This window comes from Salvelinus alpinus, chromosome 18 (genome assembly GCF_045679555.1).
Source record: "Salvelinus alpinus chromosome 18, SLU_Salpinus.1, whole genome shotgun sequence".
Taxonomy (NCBI): Eukaryota; Metazoa; Chordata; class Actinopteri; order Salmoniformes; family Salmonidae; genus Salvelinus; species Salvelinus alpinus.
In genome coordinates, this window is record NC_092103.1 from 28,368,107 (window position 1) to 28,388,242 (window position 20,136).

The 20,136-nt window shown below is 41.6% G+C and overlaps 1 protein-coding gene across 2 annotated transcripts in view; it reads left to right on the top strand.

The window, feature by feature from the left end:
- Positions 1-20,136, top strand: part of LOC139544143 (junction-mediating and -regulatory protein-like) — a 73,026-nt gene that overhangs the window by 40,568 nt on the left and 12,322 nt on the right. The gene's annotated exons all lie outside the window — the stretch shown is intronic.

The following is a 20,136-nucleotide window of genomic DNA, read 5'->3' on the forward strand; positions in this document are numbered from 1 at the left end:
GTTAAGGAGCGCGGTTAGGCGGGTCATGTTTCGGAGGACGCATGACTCCACCTTCTCCTCTCCCGAGCATGTTGGGGAGTAGCAGTAATGAGACAAGATTGAAAAAGGCAAAAAATAAATAAAATATTTTATGTTTTAGCACGATGTTCCAAATGACTATTACAAGAATCAAGGTTTTTATTTTTTTCCTGATTTTATGAGTTTGTCTTTTTGGTCTTGTCTCTTTCGCTCCTTCTGTGCTGTGTGCACTGTGCACCTTCAGACACCAAGCCCCTCCCTCTGCCACTCATCTTCCTCTCTGATAACAAGCAGTTTCAACTTGCTATTTGCATTTGAGGTTTGGGCCAATGTAATCGGTCATATGGACACCGAAACACATTGAGACAATATTTTATTGTAATAGAGGATAACCTAATGATAACCTTTTTGTCTCATCTGCAGAAATGTAAAACAGAGAAGACTCTACTAAAACAGAAGTATCAATGAACATGATTGGGGATAATTAATGGTCAGTTTCTGTTGTGAGCGGCACCATGTACCTCTAGCAGCATTTTAGCCACAAACTGTTATACTAGCTGTCTAGTCTGTGTTTTAGAAATGTGCAATGAGCATAAAAAGACGCAGTTATATAAGGAATTGGCAACTCATTCTCATTCTCAGAAATAAGCATATTATTATCCTTTATTTCAACATTTAACATAGCGAACAGACTATGTGTTTCAAACAGTTTGATACAGACAAGAGAATGTATTCATAACAGTTCAAGTGTTCTACCTTGTTAGCAAGCAAATAGATCCAAGTTGTCTAGACTTTAAATATAAAGATTAGCTGGCTACTCACTAGCAGGTGGGCTTGTGCTTGAGAGATTGTTTATAAGACCTGTGTTCATGTTATTATGCCTGTTACCAGAAGTTAGTCATTATTACTGGATGTGCATTGAGCACGGTTCTGGTAAAAAATGTAACAAAAAGGGCAGTGATTATTGCAAAAAAGTAGGTTAAACTATTTAGATAAAATAATACAATTATTAGTGGGTCTTATAGTTGAAGGCTTATATTTAGCCTGGGTATAAATGTACATGCCCTGAATTCATTAGACCCCCCCCCCCCCCCCCTGAATGTTTCAAATGCAGTGTATTGACTTTTTAATTGTGCAACAAAGATTATTTAGATACTGAATATATATATATATATACAGTAACAGTCAAAAGTTTGGATTTTAGATTCAAGGCAAAGGGTGGCTACTTTGAAGAATCTAAAATCTAAAATATATTTTGATTTGTTTAACACTTGTTTGGTTACTACATGATTCTATATGTGTTATGTCATAGTTTTGATGTCTTCACTATTATTCTACAATGTAGAAATGAGTAAAAATAAAGAAAAGTAGGTGTCCACACTTTTGACTGGTACTGTAGTACAGTGCAAATTACAATACAATATATATACAATGGCTGTGTCTCTTCACAGTCCCCTTTGTGGAGTAAAGTGTTCTTTTGTCAGTTTTTTTGTACTGTTTTTATTGCTAGTTTGAGTTACCTGGGGTGGCAGAGAGTTCCATGTAGTCATGGCTCGATTTAATACTGTGCGTTTCCTAGCCTCTGTTCTGGGGACTGTGAAGATACCTCTGGTTACATGTCTCATGTTGTACCGATGAGTGTCCGAACTGTGTGCCAACTGCTTGAACAGAGAGTTTGGTATCTTCAACACATCAAAGACCAATAGTGACGCAGTCAACTCTGAGCCAGGAGAGACTGACATGCGTGTTACTGACACTTTCCCTCCTTGTACATCTAAGTGCGATACGTGCTGCTTTGTTCTGGACCAACTGGAATTGACCTATTTCCTTCTTTGCCGCACATGACCACACAGTTGGGTAGTAGTCCAGGTGCAACACAACTAGGGCCTGTAGGACCTGTCTTGTCGACTGAGATGTCAAGAAGGCAGAGCAACGCCCTATAATGGACAGACCTTTTCCCATTTTAGCAACCATTGAGTCTATATGTTTTGACCATGACAGCTTGCTATCTATGGTTACACCCAGCAGTTTAGTCTCCTCAACTTGTTCAATAGCCACATTATTCAATACTAGAGCTAAACAAGGTTTAGCGTTGAGCAAGTGATTTGTCCAAAAATGATGCTTTTATTTGATATTATATTTAGCACCAGTCTATTGATAGTTATCCATTCTAAAACTGGAGCTCTATGTTAACTGTCTCCATTATTCATTTTACTGTTGCAGCCGATGTGTATATTGTTGAGTTGTCAGCGTACATAGACATACAGACTTTATTCAAAGTCAGTGAAAGGACATTTGTAAAAACAAAACAATAATGGCTCTAGCCGGCTGCCCTGCGGTACACCACACTCAATTGAATTTGCATGAGAGAGGCTTCCATGAACGAAAACCCTCTGTGTTCTATTAGATAGGTAACTCTCAATCCACAATAAGGCAGAAGATGCAAATCCAAAACACCTACGTTTTTTCAGCAATAGGTTATGATCAATGACAAAACTACACTGAAGTCTAACAAAACAGCTCCCACAATCTTCTTACTATCAATTTATTTCAGCCAATCATCAGTCATTTGTGTCAGTGACGAACACGTTGAGTGCCTTTCCCTATAAGCATGCTAAATGTTCATTTGTTTTCTGTAAAATAACTTTGTATTTGATTAAACACATAATTTTTTCAAAAAGTTTGCTAAACACTTGTAACAGGATGATTTGTTGGCTGTTTGAACCATTAAAGGGTGGGCCAAAAGCTCTTTGACAGACAGCAGCATACACTCTAATACATATTATTTCTTAAGTCCTATCTACTGACATTAGGGTTAGCTTCTGTGGCTAACTGGATTGACGAGATGGTGGGATGAAATTGTTCCTAGTTTTTTGATGTCCTACTCCACTGTAATGGTTAAGGCTAAGCTGTTCCTAGGTATGTGGTTAACACTAACCTCTACCCGCAATATGATGGTGTGTGTGTGTGTGTGATGGGGGATCAGATCAGCTAGAGAGGCTTCACCCCCTCAGCCCGCCTGCCTCCCTGCCCAGAGCAGCTTAACCCACAGTAGAAGTATTAGTGCTGTGGTCAGTACTCAGGCTCTAAACCAAACCAGGCTGGAATACTGCTCAGCACACACATACACCTCACCTCTCCTCTCTTCTCTTCAGCTGCTTATCATTCTGTTCAGTCTCTTTCTCCCACCCCCCTCTCGCCTTACTCTCTGCCTCTCTCCCCCTCTTTCTGTCTTTCTGTCTCTCTCCTTCCTTTCCTTGCCCTCTCCCCTCTCTCTCTGAGGGTGTTGTGTTAGTGAGGATTGTGTGTTATTTTAGTCATCTCTTGTGAGGGTTCAGCCTATAGTCATGGAGGTTGGGGTGATTTCCCCATGTTTGTCTTTGGCCACATCACATTCTTCACCCAGCATGGCTGTCTGTGGCGCTGCACTGGTCACACACATACATACACACATACATACACACATACATACATACATACATACATACATACATACATACATACATACATACATACATACATACATACATACATGGCCATGTGTAAGGAAACATACATACATACATACATACATACATACATACATGGCCATGTGTAAGGGGAGTTCCTTCAGAATACAATGCAGCATTATGAGATCCGGGTAGAACCTGCTTCCCGGTAGGTACAGATCTAGGATCATTTGGGAAGGATTACCCTCCCCAAATCCTAACACCAACCATTAGAAGGAGAAACGCTGAACTGACCTTGAATCAGCGTCTAGGGTAGGGTAACCCTGTGAGATATGCAGGAAGGATCTGGGCTCTGTGCTCGTTTGATAATCCTACCAGTGTGGTCAAAGCTGCTCCACTGATCTGCTTTCCTCTAGTACACCTGCCAGATGTCCAGAACCTGGAGCAATGATATGTCTCAGTAATCCTGCCTGCCTACCAGGGTTTCCGTTAGCCGGTAGTAGCCGGCCTTTGTCCGGTAAAAAAATGAAACAGCTGATAAATAAAATTGGCAAAAATCTCATTGTGAATCTCAACCAATTCATTGATGGAAATACCAGTCGATGGAAATACATTTGACTGGTCATGCTTATCGATCTATTGGTTAATTTGCATAATTTAGTGGAATTAAATTGGCGCGTGTACAGTATATTTGTTATGTATCTTTTTTATCACACTCGTACAGCATACAGATACAGAGCCTTTAAGTGGAAAATCTGTCAGACGCTGCTAGAGCTGCTGCTACAGCATCTTGTGGTGCTTTCAAGACATCTGGGAACTCTGAAAAATACGATGTGAAATCATGACGTCAGAGATCTTCAGGTTGGAAAGTCAGAGCTCTAGAAAGAGAGTTCCCGAGTTGGAATTCCGAGTTGGGTGACTGTTCAAATAAATGTTTGTAGTCAGAGCTCGTTTTTTCCCCCAGTTCCCAATCTTGAACGCACTGAAGTTTGTTTCCCAGTTGTTTTGAAGGCGGCATCAAACGGCAATGGAAGGCAGGCTTCATCAGCATCACACACCACTTTGCAATAAGCTGGAGGCAGTACTATGCATTTTGAAAACATACACTTAATTGTTTGAAATCTGAACATTTTAATACATATTATGAGGCATGTCTTTCCTTGCTTCAATGTAGCCTAGAGGATTTTCTCACTTTCTAAATGGATATTTTCATCTCTGTCACATGAAACTGCTGGCATGTATAGTGCCTTTTTGACAACTGTGTTTTCCTGCTAATTGTATTATGGAAATCACATTCCCGCATAGCCTACTGCCTTGTGCGCATTGCTACACTTATAATGTGAAGAAATTATAGTTGATCAACATTTTAAGCTAAACGTTCTGATCTGTTGCTTTTTAACATATTTTTAAATGTATCCTAGGCCTACTGCTTGTTTGAATTTGGGATCTATTGTCCCACAACTGTTTGGAATATGACATGTCTTTCTCAAAGAGCTGACCAATAGACTAGGTAGCCTACACTTTTCTAATATAGTAGATTGACATAGGCTAGTGATTTTGCTGTTCCTTACTCGTCTTGTTGGCCGAGGAAAAGTAAATGTGGACAGTTATTTTAACATGTTCAAAGTGCACATCAGAATTGGGTAAGAATGACCGCACATCGTTGCATCCTCGACATGCCTGTTCTGTTAAGTTAAATTACCATATTACCATAGATTTCTGTCATTCTGAGCGCTGTGGGTGTACGCCCTAATCACATTTCTAAAATGTCCGGTAAATTTAAAATGTAGCTGGTCAAATGTCCAGCGTCACATTTTCCTACCGGAAACCCTGCTGCCTACTGGGCTCTAATAAAGGAGAAAGTGCTTAGTGGGCTTGCTGGTAGTCCATTGTTAAACCCCCCCTACAATATGCTTATGTTGTGTTATTTTTAAAAACGTTAGATTTATATGAGGAGCTGCAGTACTGTATATTCTATCCACCATAGAAACCCAGAACTGTTGGTTCATCTTAGTTAATGTCTAAGGTTTCCACACACTAGTCATTATTTCTGATGACAATTACAAAATATTAGTAAATCCCTAAACTCTGCTATATCATGAGCTAAGTAGATCCGTCTGGGATAGTTAATCAGAAGGACTATTTGATGTTTTAATGCTGATTTAGCCTTAGTCCAACCACCTGTTGCCCTCAGGAGAAACCAACGAGCCAACGGCTGGAAACAAAGCTGTATGCAAATGAACCCCGATACCAGACGGGCCAGTCAGTTCTTGGTTGGGAGGATGTTGGATGTTGTGTTTTCTCCCAGACTGATGAGTCAGTAGAACGGCCCTGCTGTATACAGCTGGCTGTTTCATTAAAGGAGGAGTCTGTGTATCACTCAGAGGAACGAAGAGAGCGAGAACAGGGGGAGGGAGAGGAAAGATGGGTGGGAGAGGACAAAGAGGGGAGGATAGGGTATTTGCATGTGTTTTGCATTGTGCTTGATGTTCAAATTGGTAAATGTTGCAAGTAATGTGAGGTGGGAAATGTAATGTGTAGAGATGAGGGTAGGTTAGGTAGTCTCTCAGTCTCAATAGACTACTATCAATGTCCCAAGGGAGAGATATAGCCTACCTGCTAAAGTCACAGCCTCCTCTTACCTTCTCTGGGAGTGTGAACACACACACACACAGTGTCTGTGCTGACGCCTATTGTCCTAGTCGAAGGTGTAAATAAAGCCTGTCACCTCTAGAAAGGAAGAGGATGACAAGGCCAAGAGTTATATTTAGCTGTTTGAAGCTTTGCAGATGGGAATTAATACAATCGAGCAGACACATTATCTTATGATGAGGAGTTGCAATGGTCTGAACAAAGGCCTAAAAAGAGTAGCCGCCACCCTCCAAATGAGGGTAGATTTTGGCATTGGCGGTTAAGATGTCTATTTCCCCAGCCATATTGGTGGGTGGTCAGGGCTCCACAGTGCGAACATTTCACTCGCATTTGTGAGAAAAATAGTCAAGTATGATCACATTTATAGTAAAATAAATGCCCTAGTAGCAGCTTTCAAATTATTTCTGATGTGTTGTTTCATAGCGGCTAACTTAATCACACAGTCAAAGACCTATGAACCCTATATAGCCTATCCCACATCGCGCTGCGACACTGCCTGGCGTGAAAAGTTGTGGAAGATTCATTTTTAGAAGCCCTGCGCACATGCATAAAAGTTGGTCTAATTTACTTGAAACAAAAGTCGACTGAAGTGAGACTTTGTTCTTGTGTTTCTTGGCTATTTACATTGTTCACAAGCTATGTTGTTTTTCTATGTTTGAGTTTCAACTGCTAGGGAAGAGAAGACAGCACAGCTACTAGTCACTCTCAATCTCACAGCACAAACATGACCCAAGTCACATTACCACGGTAATCTCCAGCCCTTAAAGAGGCAGATGAACATTTGTCTCATCTGTGATAATTTGGTTAAAAAACTCAGGTCACAAAAAATGTAATTAAACAAATCTAATTTTAGTTGTCACATACACGTGTTTAGCTGATTTTATTGCATCTGTAGCAAAATGCTTGTGTTTCTAGCTCCAACAGTGCAGTAATATCTAACAAGTAATATCTAACAATTTCACAACAATACACACAAGTCTAAAGTAAAGGAATGGAATTAAGACTATATACATATTTGGAGAGAAATGTCAGAGTGGCATAGACTAAAACACAGTAGAATAGGATAAAATACAGTACATACAGTTGAAGTCGGAAGTTTACATACACTTATGTTGGAGTCATTAAAACGTGTTTATCAACCACTCCACAAATTTCTTGTAAACAAACTACAGTTTTGGCAATTCGGGTTAGGACACCTACTTTGTGCATGACACAAGTCGTTTTTCCAAAAATTGTTTACAGACAGATTATTTAACTTATTATTCACTGTATCACAATTCCAGTGGGTCAGACGTTTACATACACTAAGTTGACTGTTCTTTTAAACAGCTTGGGGGAAACAATTAAATGATGTCATGGCTTTAGAAGCTTCTGATAGGCTAATTGACATAATTTGAGTCAATTGGAGGTGTACCTGTGGATGTATTTCAAGGCCTACATTTAAACTCAGTGCCTCTTTGCTTGACATCATGGGAAAATCAAAAGAAATCAACCAAGACCTCAGAAAAACAATTGTAGACCACCACAAGTCTGGTTCATCCTTGGGAGCAATTTCCAAATGCCTGAAGGTACCTCGTTCATCTGTACAAACAATAGTGCACAAGTATAAACACCATGTGACCACACAGCCGTCCTACCGCTCAGGAAGGAGACGTGTTCTGTCTCCTAGAGATGAACGTACTTTGGTGCGAAAAGTGAAAATCAATCCCAGAACAACAGCAAAGGATGTTGTGAAGATGCCGGAGGAAACTGGTACAAAAGTATCTATATCCACAGTAAAATGAGTCCTATATCGATATAACCTGAAAGTCCGCTCAGCAAGGAAGAAGCCATGCTCCAAAACCGCCATTAAAAAAAGCCAGACTACGGTTTGCAACTGCACATGGGGACAAAGATCGTACTTTTTGGAGAAATGTGCTCTGCTCTGATGAAATAAAAATAGAACTGTTTGGCCATAATGACCGCCGTTATGTTTGGAGGAAAAAGGGGGAGGCTTGCAACCCGAAGAACACCATCCCAACTGTGAAGCACAGGGTGGCAGCATAATGTTGTGGGCGTGCTTTGCTGCAGGAGGGGCTTGTGCACTTCACAAAATAAATGGCATCATGAGGAAGGACAATTATGTGGATATATTGAAGCAACATCTCAAGACATCAGTCAGGAAGTTAAAGCTTGGTCGCAAATGGGTCTTCCAAATGGACATTGACCCCAAGCATACTTCCAAAGTTGTGACAAAATGGCTTAAGGACAACAAAGTCAAGGTATTGGAGTGGCCATCACAAAGCCCTGACCTCAATCCTATAGAACATTTGTGGGCAGAACTGAAAAGACGTGTGCGAGCAAGGAGGCCGACAAACCTGACTCAGTTACTCAAGCTCTGTCAGGAGGAATGGGCCAAAATTCACCCAACTTATTGTGGGAAGCTTGAGGAAGGCTACCCGAAACGTTTGACCCAAGTTAAACAATTTTAAAGGCAGTGCTACCAAATACTAATTGAGTGTATGTAATCTTCTGACCCACTGGGAATGTGATGAAAGAAATAAAATCTGAAATAAATCATTCTCTCTACTATTATTCTGACATTTCATGTTCTTAAAATAAAGTGGTGATCTTAACTGACCTAAGACAGGGATTTTTTACTAGGATTAAATGTCAGAAATTGTGAAAAACAGAGTTGAAATGTATTTGGCTAAGGTGTATGTAAACTTCTGACTTCAACTGTACATATGAGATGAGTTATGCAAAATATGTAAACATTAAAGTGACTAATGTTCCATTTTAAAGTGGCCAGTGATTTCAAGTCTATGTATATAGGCACAGCTAGTGATGGCTTTTTAACAGTCTGATGGCCTTGAGATAGAAGCCTTTTTTCAGTCTCTCGGTCCCAGCTTTCATGCACCTGTACTGACCTTGCCTCCTGGATGATAGCGTGGTGTAAAGGCAGTGGCTTGGATGGTTGTTGTCCTTTATGATCTTTTTGGACTTCTCGTTGTCACGAGAAGTCCACAAGGTCGGTTCCTGTAGGTGTCCTGGGGGGCAGGTAGTTTGCCCCTGGTGATGCGTTGGGCAGACTGCACCACCCTCTGGAGAGCCCTGCGGTTGCGGGCGGTGTAGTTGCCGTACCAGGCAGTGATACAGCCCGACAGGATGCTCTCAATTGTGCATCTGTAAAAGTTTGTGAGGGTTTTAGGTGCTAAGCCAAATATAATGAACCCCGGTTATTACTTCTTACTTGTCATACATTTATTGTTTTAGAAACATTACAAAGCATACTCATCCATGTTTTTGTTTTGTTGTGTTGGTGTAATTGTAGCTCCAAAAAATATTTGGGCCGGTAGAAAATCTGAGTGTCTGGTAGATTTATTTTTATTTTTATCTACCTGCCACAGTGGCTGGTGGACCAAAAAGTTCATTTTAGGCTCGGGTCTGAACTGATAATGGGTATCGTTAGGCAGGCTTTTATTCAAGCCCAGCAATAACTACAATTCAAGTAATCAACTAATCGTGGTTTTCAAATCGCCAATTTTGATCACTGTGTTAGAGCTGGGTTGGAACAAAAGCCTGCACACGCTGTAGTCTATCAGCACTAGAATTGCCCATCCCTGAACCCTAGCCCCTGTCAACATGCCAAGTGGAACAAGTGAATGAGGGATCTGATGAATGAAGGGATGAAGTGAATGAGTGTCGAGGACAAAGGAGAGCAGGTATAGGATGAATGGTGCATTGTGGGAAGGCAATATCGCGTGTTGGAGTGATGCAGCGTGGGTATTCTGTTACAGCCAGGGTCAGAAGGCATGCATTAATAAGTCATGTAGCTTCTGTAACCTACAGACCGGTGGCTATGTAGCATAGGTAGGAGGAAGAACATTAACATTCTGGATGATAAAACTCTGTGTCTGTGCTAACGTTCCCCACTCCCAAAGTGATAGAAGGCAGTTTTAAGCATCTGTGATAAGGACCATGACACCGTGACACTGGTTTATCTGTTGTTATCTTTGTGGTCTGTCTGTAGTTATCCAGGCGAGCTTCAATGCCATACAACTCTCCTTCCGTGGCCTCCAATTGCTCTTAAATACAAGTAAAACTAAATGCATGCTCTTCAACCGATCGCTGCCTGCACCTGCCCGCCTGTCCAACATCACTACTCTGGACGGCTCTGACCTAGAATATGTGGACAACTACAAATACCTAGGTGTCTGGTTAGACTGTAAACTCTCCTTCCAGACTCACATCAAACATCTCCAATCCAAAGTTAAATCTAGAATTGGCTTCCTATTCCGCAACAAAGCATCCTTCACTCATGCTGCCAAACATACCCTTGTAAAACTGACCATCCTACCAATCCTCGACTTCGGTGATGTCATTTACAAAATAGCCTCCAAAACCCTACTCAATAAATTGGATGCAGTCTATCACAGTGCCATCCGTTTTGTCACCAAAGCCCCATATACTACCCACCACTGCGACCTGTACACTCTCGTTGGCTGGCCCTCGCTTCATACTCGTCGCCAAACCCACTGGTTCCAGGTCATCTACAAGACCCTGCTAGGTAAAGTCCCCCCTTATCTCAGCTCGCTGGTCACCATAGCAACACCTACCTGTAGCACGCGCTCCAGCAGGTTTATCTCTCTGGTCACCCCCAAAACCAATTCTTCCTTTGGCCGCCTCTCCTTCCAGTTCTCTGCTGCCAATGACTGGAACGAACTACAAAAATCTCTGAAACTGGAAACACTTATCTCCCTCACTAGCTTTAAGCACCAGCTGTCAGAGCAGCTCATAGATTACTGCACCTGTACATAGCCCATCTATAATTTAGCCCAAACAACTACCTCTTTACCTACTGTATTTATTTATTTATTTTGCTCCTTTGCACCCCATTATTTCTGTCTCTACTTTGCGCTTTCTTCCACTGCAAACCAACCATTCCAGTGTTTTTAGTTTTATTTTACTTGCTGTGTTGTATTTACTTCGCCACCATGGCCTTTTTATATTTTTTATTTATTTATACATATATTTGTTTGCCTTCACCTCCCTTATCTCACCTCACTTGCTCACATTGTATATAGACTTATTTTTTTTTCACTGTATCATTGACTATATGTTTGTTTTACTCCATGTGTAACTATGTGTTGTTGTATGTGTCGAACTGCTTTGCTTTATCTTGGCCAGGTCGCAATTGTAAATGAGAACGTGTTCTCAATTTGCCTACCTGGTTAAATAAAGGTTAAATAAAAAAAAATAAAAAAATAAAAAAAATCTCAGCCTGTGGCCCTATGGCCCTGGAAACAGACCTGGCTGCTATTTCTGCCTCATTCACTTCGACACCAGCTGTCTGAAGCTGCAGATTACATAGTGGGCTGTAGTGGACGTGTGGAAAGATGGGCAAAAGAATGGAGGTATATTGTAGTGTAGTTCTATTACTGGAGGCAGTGTCAGTGTGTGTGTATAATTTAGTGGTGTGGGATTAGGTCATGGATAAATAGGGTGTCGTGTCTGAGATGAGACCCACACCACATGGTCCACACCACAGTGACACAGCAACGAGGAAGTGACGGCTGAGAGGGGGAGGGGCTTACTGGACCAGGTGGCAGACTGGACAGAAAACAACATAAAGGCTCTCTGACATCATGTCCACTATTCTATTCGCATCTCATTATTCCATTCTCATACTTCTATTCTAGATTTCCCGATAACTTCATCTATTCATGTCTTTAGCTCTTTCACTCCAAGAACACCTTATTTAACCAGAACCATGCCTAACCCACCTAGGCATACACAAGGACAACAGTCAACAACAAAATCAGGGAAACGGAGAACAATGGCAGAGTAGAAATTGTGTATTTTACATGGGGTCAATAGCCCTTGGAAAGAAAGTCTGCAGTGAAGTGACTAGCCAGTGTTTACAGTAGACCTATTTCTTTTAAGATGGACATCCCCATTGTTAGGGTGTTTCCATAGTTCCACAGCAGGATGTGTGGCCCAGATGTTAGTCAAAGTCTAAATGTTCTAGTTTTTGTAGAGGGCTAATATTCCCTCTCTATTGGAGAATGGATACCTCAGCACTAAGGTCATGTCTAATTTTGTGGGACTGACTGAGTACTCTCCCTTTATCTTGCCTTTTCTCTCTCTAACACACACTCTCTCTCTCTCTATCTACTCTCTCCCCCCTCTATCTAAGTCTTTCTCTCCCTCTGTCACTCACACTCAGCATACAGTTTGTTGGCTGATGTAAACCACTCAGGTCATGTGTGGCGTGCTGTTGATTACTGTGTGTGCTTGCCTGCGTACATGCATGCATGTGGCGTGTGTGTGTGTGAGAGAGAGAGAGCGCCCATACAGACACATCTGTTTTACATTGAGATATTAACATATGAGTGAGTGTATGTAGTCTTCCAGTAAGCAAAATTATGTCAAATACGTCTTTCCAGTTTCAGTTCTGAATGAAAGTTGAAAATACATATTTTCTGGATGTTGAAAACATGTATTTTCAGGATGATGAAATTAAGTTTGTTTTCAGTTCTGAATGAATGTTAAGAAGACATCATTTACAGAAATTGAAAATGTGTATTTTTTGGTCATTGATTCCATGGCTAAATTTCAACTGCACATACAGTACCAGTCAAAAGTTTGGACACACCTACTCATTCAAGGGTTTTTCTTTATTTTTACCATTTTCTACATTGTAGAATAATAGTGAAGACATCAAAACTATGAAATAATATATGGAATCATGTAGTAGCTAAAAAAGTGTTAAACAAATCAAAATATATTTTATATTTGAGATTGTTCGAAGTAGCCACCCTTTGCCTTGATGACATCTTTGCACACTCCTGGCATTCTCTCAACCAGCTTCACCTGGAATGCTTTTCCAACAGTCTTGAAGGAGTTCCCACATATGCTGAGCATTTGTTGGCTGCTTTTCCTTCACTCTGCCATCCAACTCATCCCAAACCATCTCAATTAAGTTGAGGTCGAGTCATTGTGGAGGCCAGGGCATCTGATGCAGTACTCCATCACTCTCCTTCTTGGTCAAAAAGCCCTTACACAGCCTGGAGCTGTGTTATGGGTCATTGTCCTGGGGAAAAACAAATGGTAGTCCCACTAAGCGCAAACCAGATGGGATGGCGTATCGCTGCAGAATGCTGTGGTAGCCATGCTGGTTAAGTGTGCCTTGAATTCTAAATAAATCACACAGTGTCACCAGCAAAGCACCCCCACACCATCACACGTCCTCCTCCATGCTTCACGGTGGGAACCACACATGCAGAGATCATCCGTTCACCTACTCTGGATCTCACAAAGACACGACGGTTGGAACCAAAATCAGACCAAAGGACAGATTTCCACCGGTCTAATGTCCATTGCTCGTAGTTTCTTGGCCCAAGCAAGTCTCTTCTTATTGCTGTCCTTTAGTAGTGATTTCTTTGCAGCAATTGGACCATGAAGGCCTGATTCACACAGTCTCCTCTGAACAGTTGATGTTGAGATGTGTTTAGTACTTGAACTCTGTTTATTTGGGCTTGACTTTCTGAGGCTGGTAACTCTAATGAACTTATCCTCTTTAGCAGAGGTAACTCTGGGCCTTCCTTTCCTGTGGCTGTCCTCATGAGAGCCAGTTTCCTCATAGCGCTTAATGGTTTTTGCAACTGCACTTGAAGAAACGTTCAAAGTTCTTGACATTTTCCGGATTGACCTTCATGTCTTAAATTAATGATGGACAGCTTGTTTGAGCTGTTCTTGCCATAATATGGACTTGGTCTTTTACCGAATAGGGCTATCATCTGTATACCAACCCTACCTTGTCACAACACAACTGATTGTTTCAAACGCATTAAGAAGGAAAGAAATTCCACAAATTAACTTTTAACAAGGCACACCTGTTAATTGAAATGCATTTCAGGTGACTACCTCATCCAAATCAAATCCAATTTTATTCGTCACATTCTCCAAATACAACAGGTGTAGTAGACCTTACTGTGAAATGCTTACTTACAAGAACTTAAACAACAGTGCAGTTGAAGAAATAGAGTTAAGAAAATATTTACTAAATCAAATCAAATCAAAAGTAACACAGTAGAATTACAGTGGCAAGAAAAAGTATGTGAACCCTTTGGAAATACCTGGATTTCTACATAAATGGGTCATAACATTTGATCTGATCTTCATCTAGGTCACAATAATATACAGTTGAAGTTGAAAGTTTACATGCACTTAGGTTGGAGTCATTAAAACTCGTTTTTCAACCACTCCACAAATGTCTTGTTAACAAACTAAAGTTTTGGCATGTCGGTTAGGACATCTACTTTGTGCATCATTTTTCCAACAATTGTTTACAGACAGATTATTTCACTTATAATTCAATGTATCACAATTCCAGTGGGTCAGAAGTTTACATACACTCAATTAGTATTTGGTAGCATTGCCTTTAAATTGTTTAACTTGGGTCAAATGTTTCGGGTAGCCTTCCTCAAGCTTCCCTTAATAAGTGAATTTTGGGCCATTCCTTCTGACAGAGCTAGTGTAACTGAGTTAGGTTTGTAGGCCTCCTTGCTCGCACACGCTTTTTCAGTTCTGCCCACAACTTTTCTATGGGATTGAGGTCAGGGCTTTGTGATGGCCACTCCAATACTTTGACTTTGTTGTCCTTAAGCCATTTTGCAACAACTTTGGAAGTATGCTTTAGGTCATTGTCCATTTGGAAGACTCATTTGCGACCAAGGTTTAACTTCCTGACTGATGTCTTTAAGATGTTGCTTCAATATATCCACATAATTGTCCTTCCTCATGATGCCATCTATTTTGTGAAGTGCACAAGTCCCTCCTGCAGCAAAGCACCCCCACAACATTATGCTGCCACCCCCGTGTTTCACGGTTGGGATGGTGTTCTTTTGCTTGCAAGCCTACCTCTTTTTCCTCCAAACATAACGATGGTCATTATGGCCAACAGTTCTATTTTTGTTTCATCAGACCAGAGGACATTTCTCCAAAAAGTACGATATTTGTCCCCATGTGCAGTTGCAAACCGTAGTCTGGCTTTTTTATCGCGGTTTTGGAGCAGTGGCTTCTTCCTTGCGGAGTGGCCTTTCAGGTTATGTCGATATAGGACTCGTTTTACTGTGGATATAGATACTTTTGTACCTGTTTCCTCCAGCATCTTCACAAGGTCCTTTGCTGTTGTTCTGGGATTGATTTTCACTTTTCGCACCAAAATACGTTAATCTCTAGGAGACAGAACACGTCTCCTTCCTGAGCGGTATGACGGCTGTGTGGTACCATGGTGTTTATACTTGCGTACTATTGTTTGTACACATGAACGTGGTACCTTCAGGCGTTTGGAAATTGCTCCCGAGGATGAACCAGACTTGTGGAAGTCTACAATGTTTCTTCTGAGGTCTTGGCTGATTTCTTTCTATTTCCCCATGATGTCAAGCAAAGAGGCACTGAGTTTGAAGGTAGGCATTGAAATACATCCACAAATACATCCTCCTGTCAGAAGCTTCTAAAGCCATGACATCATTTTCTGGAATTTTCCAAGCTGTTTAAAGGCACAGTCAACTTAGTGTATGTAAACTTCTGACCCACTGGAATTGTGATACAGTGAATTATCAGTGAAATAATCTGTAAACAATTGTTGGAAAAATTACTTGTGTCATACACAAAGTAGATGTCCTAACCGACTTGCCAAAACTATAGTTTGTTAGCAATAAATGTGTGGAGTGGTTGAAAAACGAGTTTTAATGACTGTGTGTATGTAAACTTCTGATTCCAACTGTACAAACACAGTCTGCTTAAACTAATAACACACAAACAATTATACGTTTTCATGTCTGTATTGAACACACTGTGTAAACATTCACAATGCAGGGTGGGAAAAGTATGTGGACCTTTGGATTTTCTAACTGGTTGACCCTCTTTTGGCAGCAATAACCTCAACCAAACGTTTTCTGTAGTTGCGGATCAGACTTGCACAACAGTCAGGAGGAATTTTGGACCATTCCTCTTTATAAAACTGTTTCAGTTCAGCAAATTTCTTGGGATGTCCGGTGTGAACTTCTCTCTCGAGGTCATACCACAGCATCTCAATCGGGTTGAGGTCAGGACTCTGACTGGACCACTCCAGAAGGCGTATTTTCTTCTGTTGAATCTATTCTGTTGTTTATTTACTTCTTTGTTTTGGGTCGTTGTCCTGTTGCATCACCCAACTTCTGTTGAGCTTCAATTGGCAGACAGATAGCCTAACATTTCCCTGCAAAATGTCTTGATAAACTTGGGAATTCATTTTTCCGTCGACGATAGCAAGCTGTCCAGGCCCTGAGGCAGCAAAGCAGCCCCAAACAATGATGCTCCCTCCACCATACTTTACTGTTGGGATGAGGTTTTGATGTTGGTGTTGTCGTGACGTTGTATTAGTTAATGTGGCGACTGTTGCTCATCGAATGATTACAAGTTTCTAATTACGTGATTAACTGAATCAAGCAATTATTAACTCATTAACCTGGGGCACCATGGGAAAACTAGTTTTTATTGAGTTTCTATTTCCCAAATTAACTCAAAGAATATCAGAATATCGATTTTACCACAGCCGCTAATTAACCAGTTGCCTCTAACAGTTTCGTTCTGAACGTCGTATAGCCCGGGATTCTGCACGGACCCGGGTCTCACTAATGAATTCGCACCACACCAGTCTTAGTTGAATGTTTATTTACTAAAAAGCTAAAATGATGATAAAAGATACACATACACAAAAACACATTCTAGGCTATTGATTACAACTTAGTATAACGGGCCAACACACTAGGTCGCGTGTTACCCAAAATGGGGATTTAAAAGAGAGAGAAAGAGAGAAAGTACAAGAGGAATATACATTTGGGTGAAATTGTCAGCTATGCTCATTCTAACCCTAGCCTTGCCCCAAACTGCCGCTGTTATGAGTCAGAATATAATGATGTATTTACTTGTGGAGGTTCTCCGTGGATTTTCCCACGTGGACCGTTCAAGCTGCTCAATGACGCACTTCTCCTGCGCACCTCTCTAGGTGTCCTCACGACACGATGTCCGTGTCCTTTGGCTTTACTGGCCTGTTCCTTTGTCCCTCGCTCTGGAAGGGGTCTTCGGAGGACAGATAGCTCTAGCTCAGAGCTCACAGCGTAAAGATGAAAGAGTGTAGATACCACGATTCGATGGGGAGTGGAGGCTAGGTGGTTCGGCTTGAATACACCCGCTTAGACACGCTACTCATCCGTAGCTTGGGTAGAAAAAGATTTCTTTGTCTTCAACTTGTTGCGTTTTGGGTTCGTTGACCTTTTAGACCTTTGGCTGCAGCTCGGGTCACTTAGTCTAATCTGTTAATTCTGCACTCACAGGTTTTATACCCTCGGGTCAGAAGTGGGCGTAACCGCCTTCAGGGCAATTCTCTGGGCGTACCAAGTTTGAGAGGCAAGGTATAGATTTTACTCAAATCCAATTTTAGACAACTAACTTCACATTTCATCTCTACCGAAACATTCTCTTTGATTTGGACATTTTCCACACAACGTACAATGTATAAACATCAAGCATATACGAGGAAAACTCTTAACGTTACAATGTTTTCATAATAACGTAATCTATTAACCTTTAATAACAAAACAAAAATGACATACATTTTCATATTCCATCTATCGTCATGACCACCATTGTAGTTGACGGAAACCATTGTTCCAAAGTCCCTTTATTGCATGTTTAAAGTTCTGAGGCTGGTTCTCCATAGTGAGAGGGAATGTTTTCTGTGGACACAGAATTACCATGGGTGTGAGGGGTCATAAAACCCCCACATCTTCAGACCCCTAGATCTCTCCTCATCTGTTGGGGTTGAGAGATAATCTGTAGGGTTGTGGTCTCCTGTAACCTGACCTGATCAGGACAGTCATGACAGTGTGCTGTGCCTTTTTTTCTCCACACATAGGGTTGTATCTTCCTTCCAAACAACTCAACTGTAGTTTCATCTGTCCACAGAATATTTTGCCAGTAGTGCTGTGGAACATCCAGCTGCACTTTTGCAAACTTCAGATGTCCAGCAATATGTTTTTGGACAGCAGTGGCTTCTTCCGTGGTGTCCTCCCATGAACACCATTCTTGTATAGTGTTTTACATATCGTAGACTCGTCAACAGAGATGTTAGCATGTTCCAGAGATTTCTGTAAGTCTTTAGCTGACACTCTAGAATTCGTCTTAACCTCATTGAGCATTCTGCACTGTGCTCTTGCAGTCATCTTTGCAGGACTGCCACTCCCAGGGAGAGTAGCAACAGTGCTGAACTTTCTCCATTTATAGACAATTTGTATTACCGTGGACTGATAGATATCAAGGCTTTTAGAGATACTTTTGTAACCCTTTCCAGCTTTATGCAATTCAACAATTCTTATTCTTAGGTCTTCTGAGATCTCTTTTGTTTGAGGCATGGTTCACATCAGGCAATGCGTCTTGTGAATAGCAAACTCAAATTTTGTGAGTGTTTTTTATAGGGCAAGGCAGCTCTAACCAACATCTCCAATCTCGTCTCATTGATTGGACTCCAGGTTAGCTGACTCCTGACTCCAATGAGCTTTTGGAGAAGTCATTAGCCTAGGGGTTCACATACTTTTCCCAACCTACACTGTGAATGTTTAAATTATGTATTCAATATAGACAAGAAACATACAATAACACACTGTTTGTCTATTGTTGTGACTTAGATGAAGATCAGCGAGTAGCAGCAGTGTAAAAGCAGGGGGGGGGGGTTAATATAAATAGTCCGGGTGGCCATTTGATTAATTGTTCAGCAGTCTTATGGCTTGGGGGTAGATGCTGTTAAGGAGCCTTTTGGACCTAGACTTATCACTCCGGTACCGCTTGCCATGCGGTAGCAGAGAGAACAGTCTATGACTTGGGTGACTGGAGTCTTTGACAATTTTTTGGGCCTTCCTCTGACACCGCCTGGTATATAGGTCCTGGGTGTCAGGAAGCTTGGCCTCTGATGTAAGGGTACCCTATGTAGCGCCTTACCGTCAGATACCGAGCAGTTGCTATACCAGGTGGTGATGCAACCGGTCAGGATGCTCTCGATGGTGCAGCTGTATAACTTTTAGAGGATCTGAGGACCCATGCCAAATCTTTTCAGTCGCCTAAGGGGAAAAGGGTGTTGTCGTTCCCTCTTCACAACTGTCTTGGTGTGCTTGGACATTGTTAGTTCGTTGGTGATTTGGAACCCAAGGAATTTGAAACTCTCATCCTGCTCCACTACAGCCCCGTCGATGTTAATGGGGGCTGTTCGGCCCCGCCTTTTCCTGTAGTCCACGATCAGCTCCTTTGTCTTGCTCACATTGAGGGAGAGGTTGTTGTCCTGGCACCACACTGCCAGGTCTCTGACCTCCTCCCTATAGGCTGTCTCATCGTTGTCGGTGATCAGGCCTCCCACTGTTGTGTCGTCAGCAAACTTAATGATGGTGTTGGAATCGTGCTTGGCCACGCAGTCGTGGGTGAACAACGGAGTACAGGAGGGACTAAGCACGCACCCCGAGGGGAACTGGTGTTGAGGATCAGCGTGGCAGATGTGTTGTTGCCTACCCTTACCACCTGGGGACGGCCCGTCAGGAATCCAGGATCAAGTTGCAGAGGGTGGTGTTTAGTCCCAGGTTCCTTAGCTTAGTGATGAGCTTTGTGGGCACTATGGTGTTGAACGCTGAGCTGTAGTCAATGAGCAGCAGGACAGTTTAATTCAGTAGAGTGCAGTTTAGTTCAGTAGAGTACATTAGAGTAAAATAGGGTACAATACAGTACATTATACTGTACTATACTCTAAGGTACTGTGCTATACTCAACTTTTCTTTACTGTATTGTGCTGTCCAAACTTGTGAAATGTCTATGTTTGGGCCAAATCAAGGCCAGTCTGGATCGGACCAAATCTGAACCAATTATAGACGTCTATGTTTGGACCAAATATAGGCCGGTAGGACCGGACGACTCTGGACGTTGAAATCAAGACCGGACCAAATCTGAA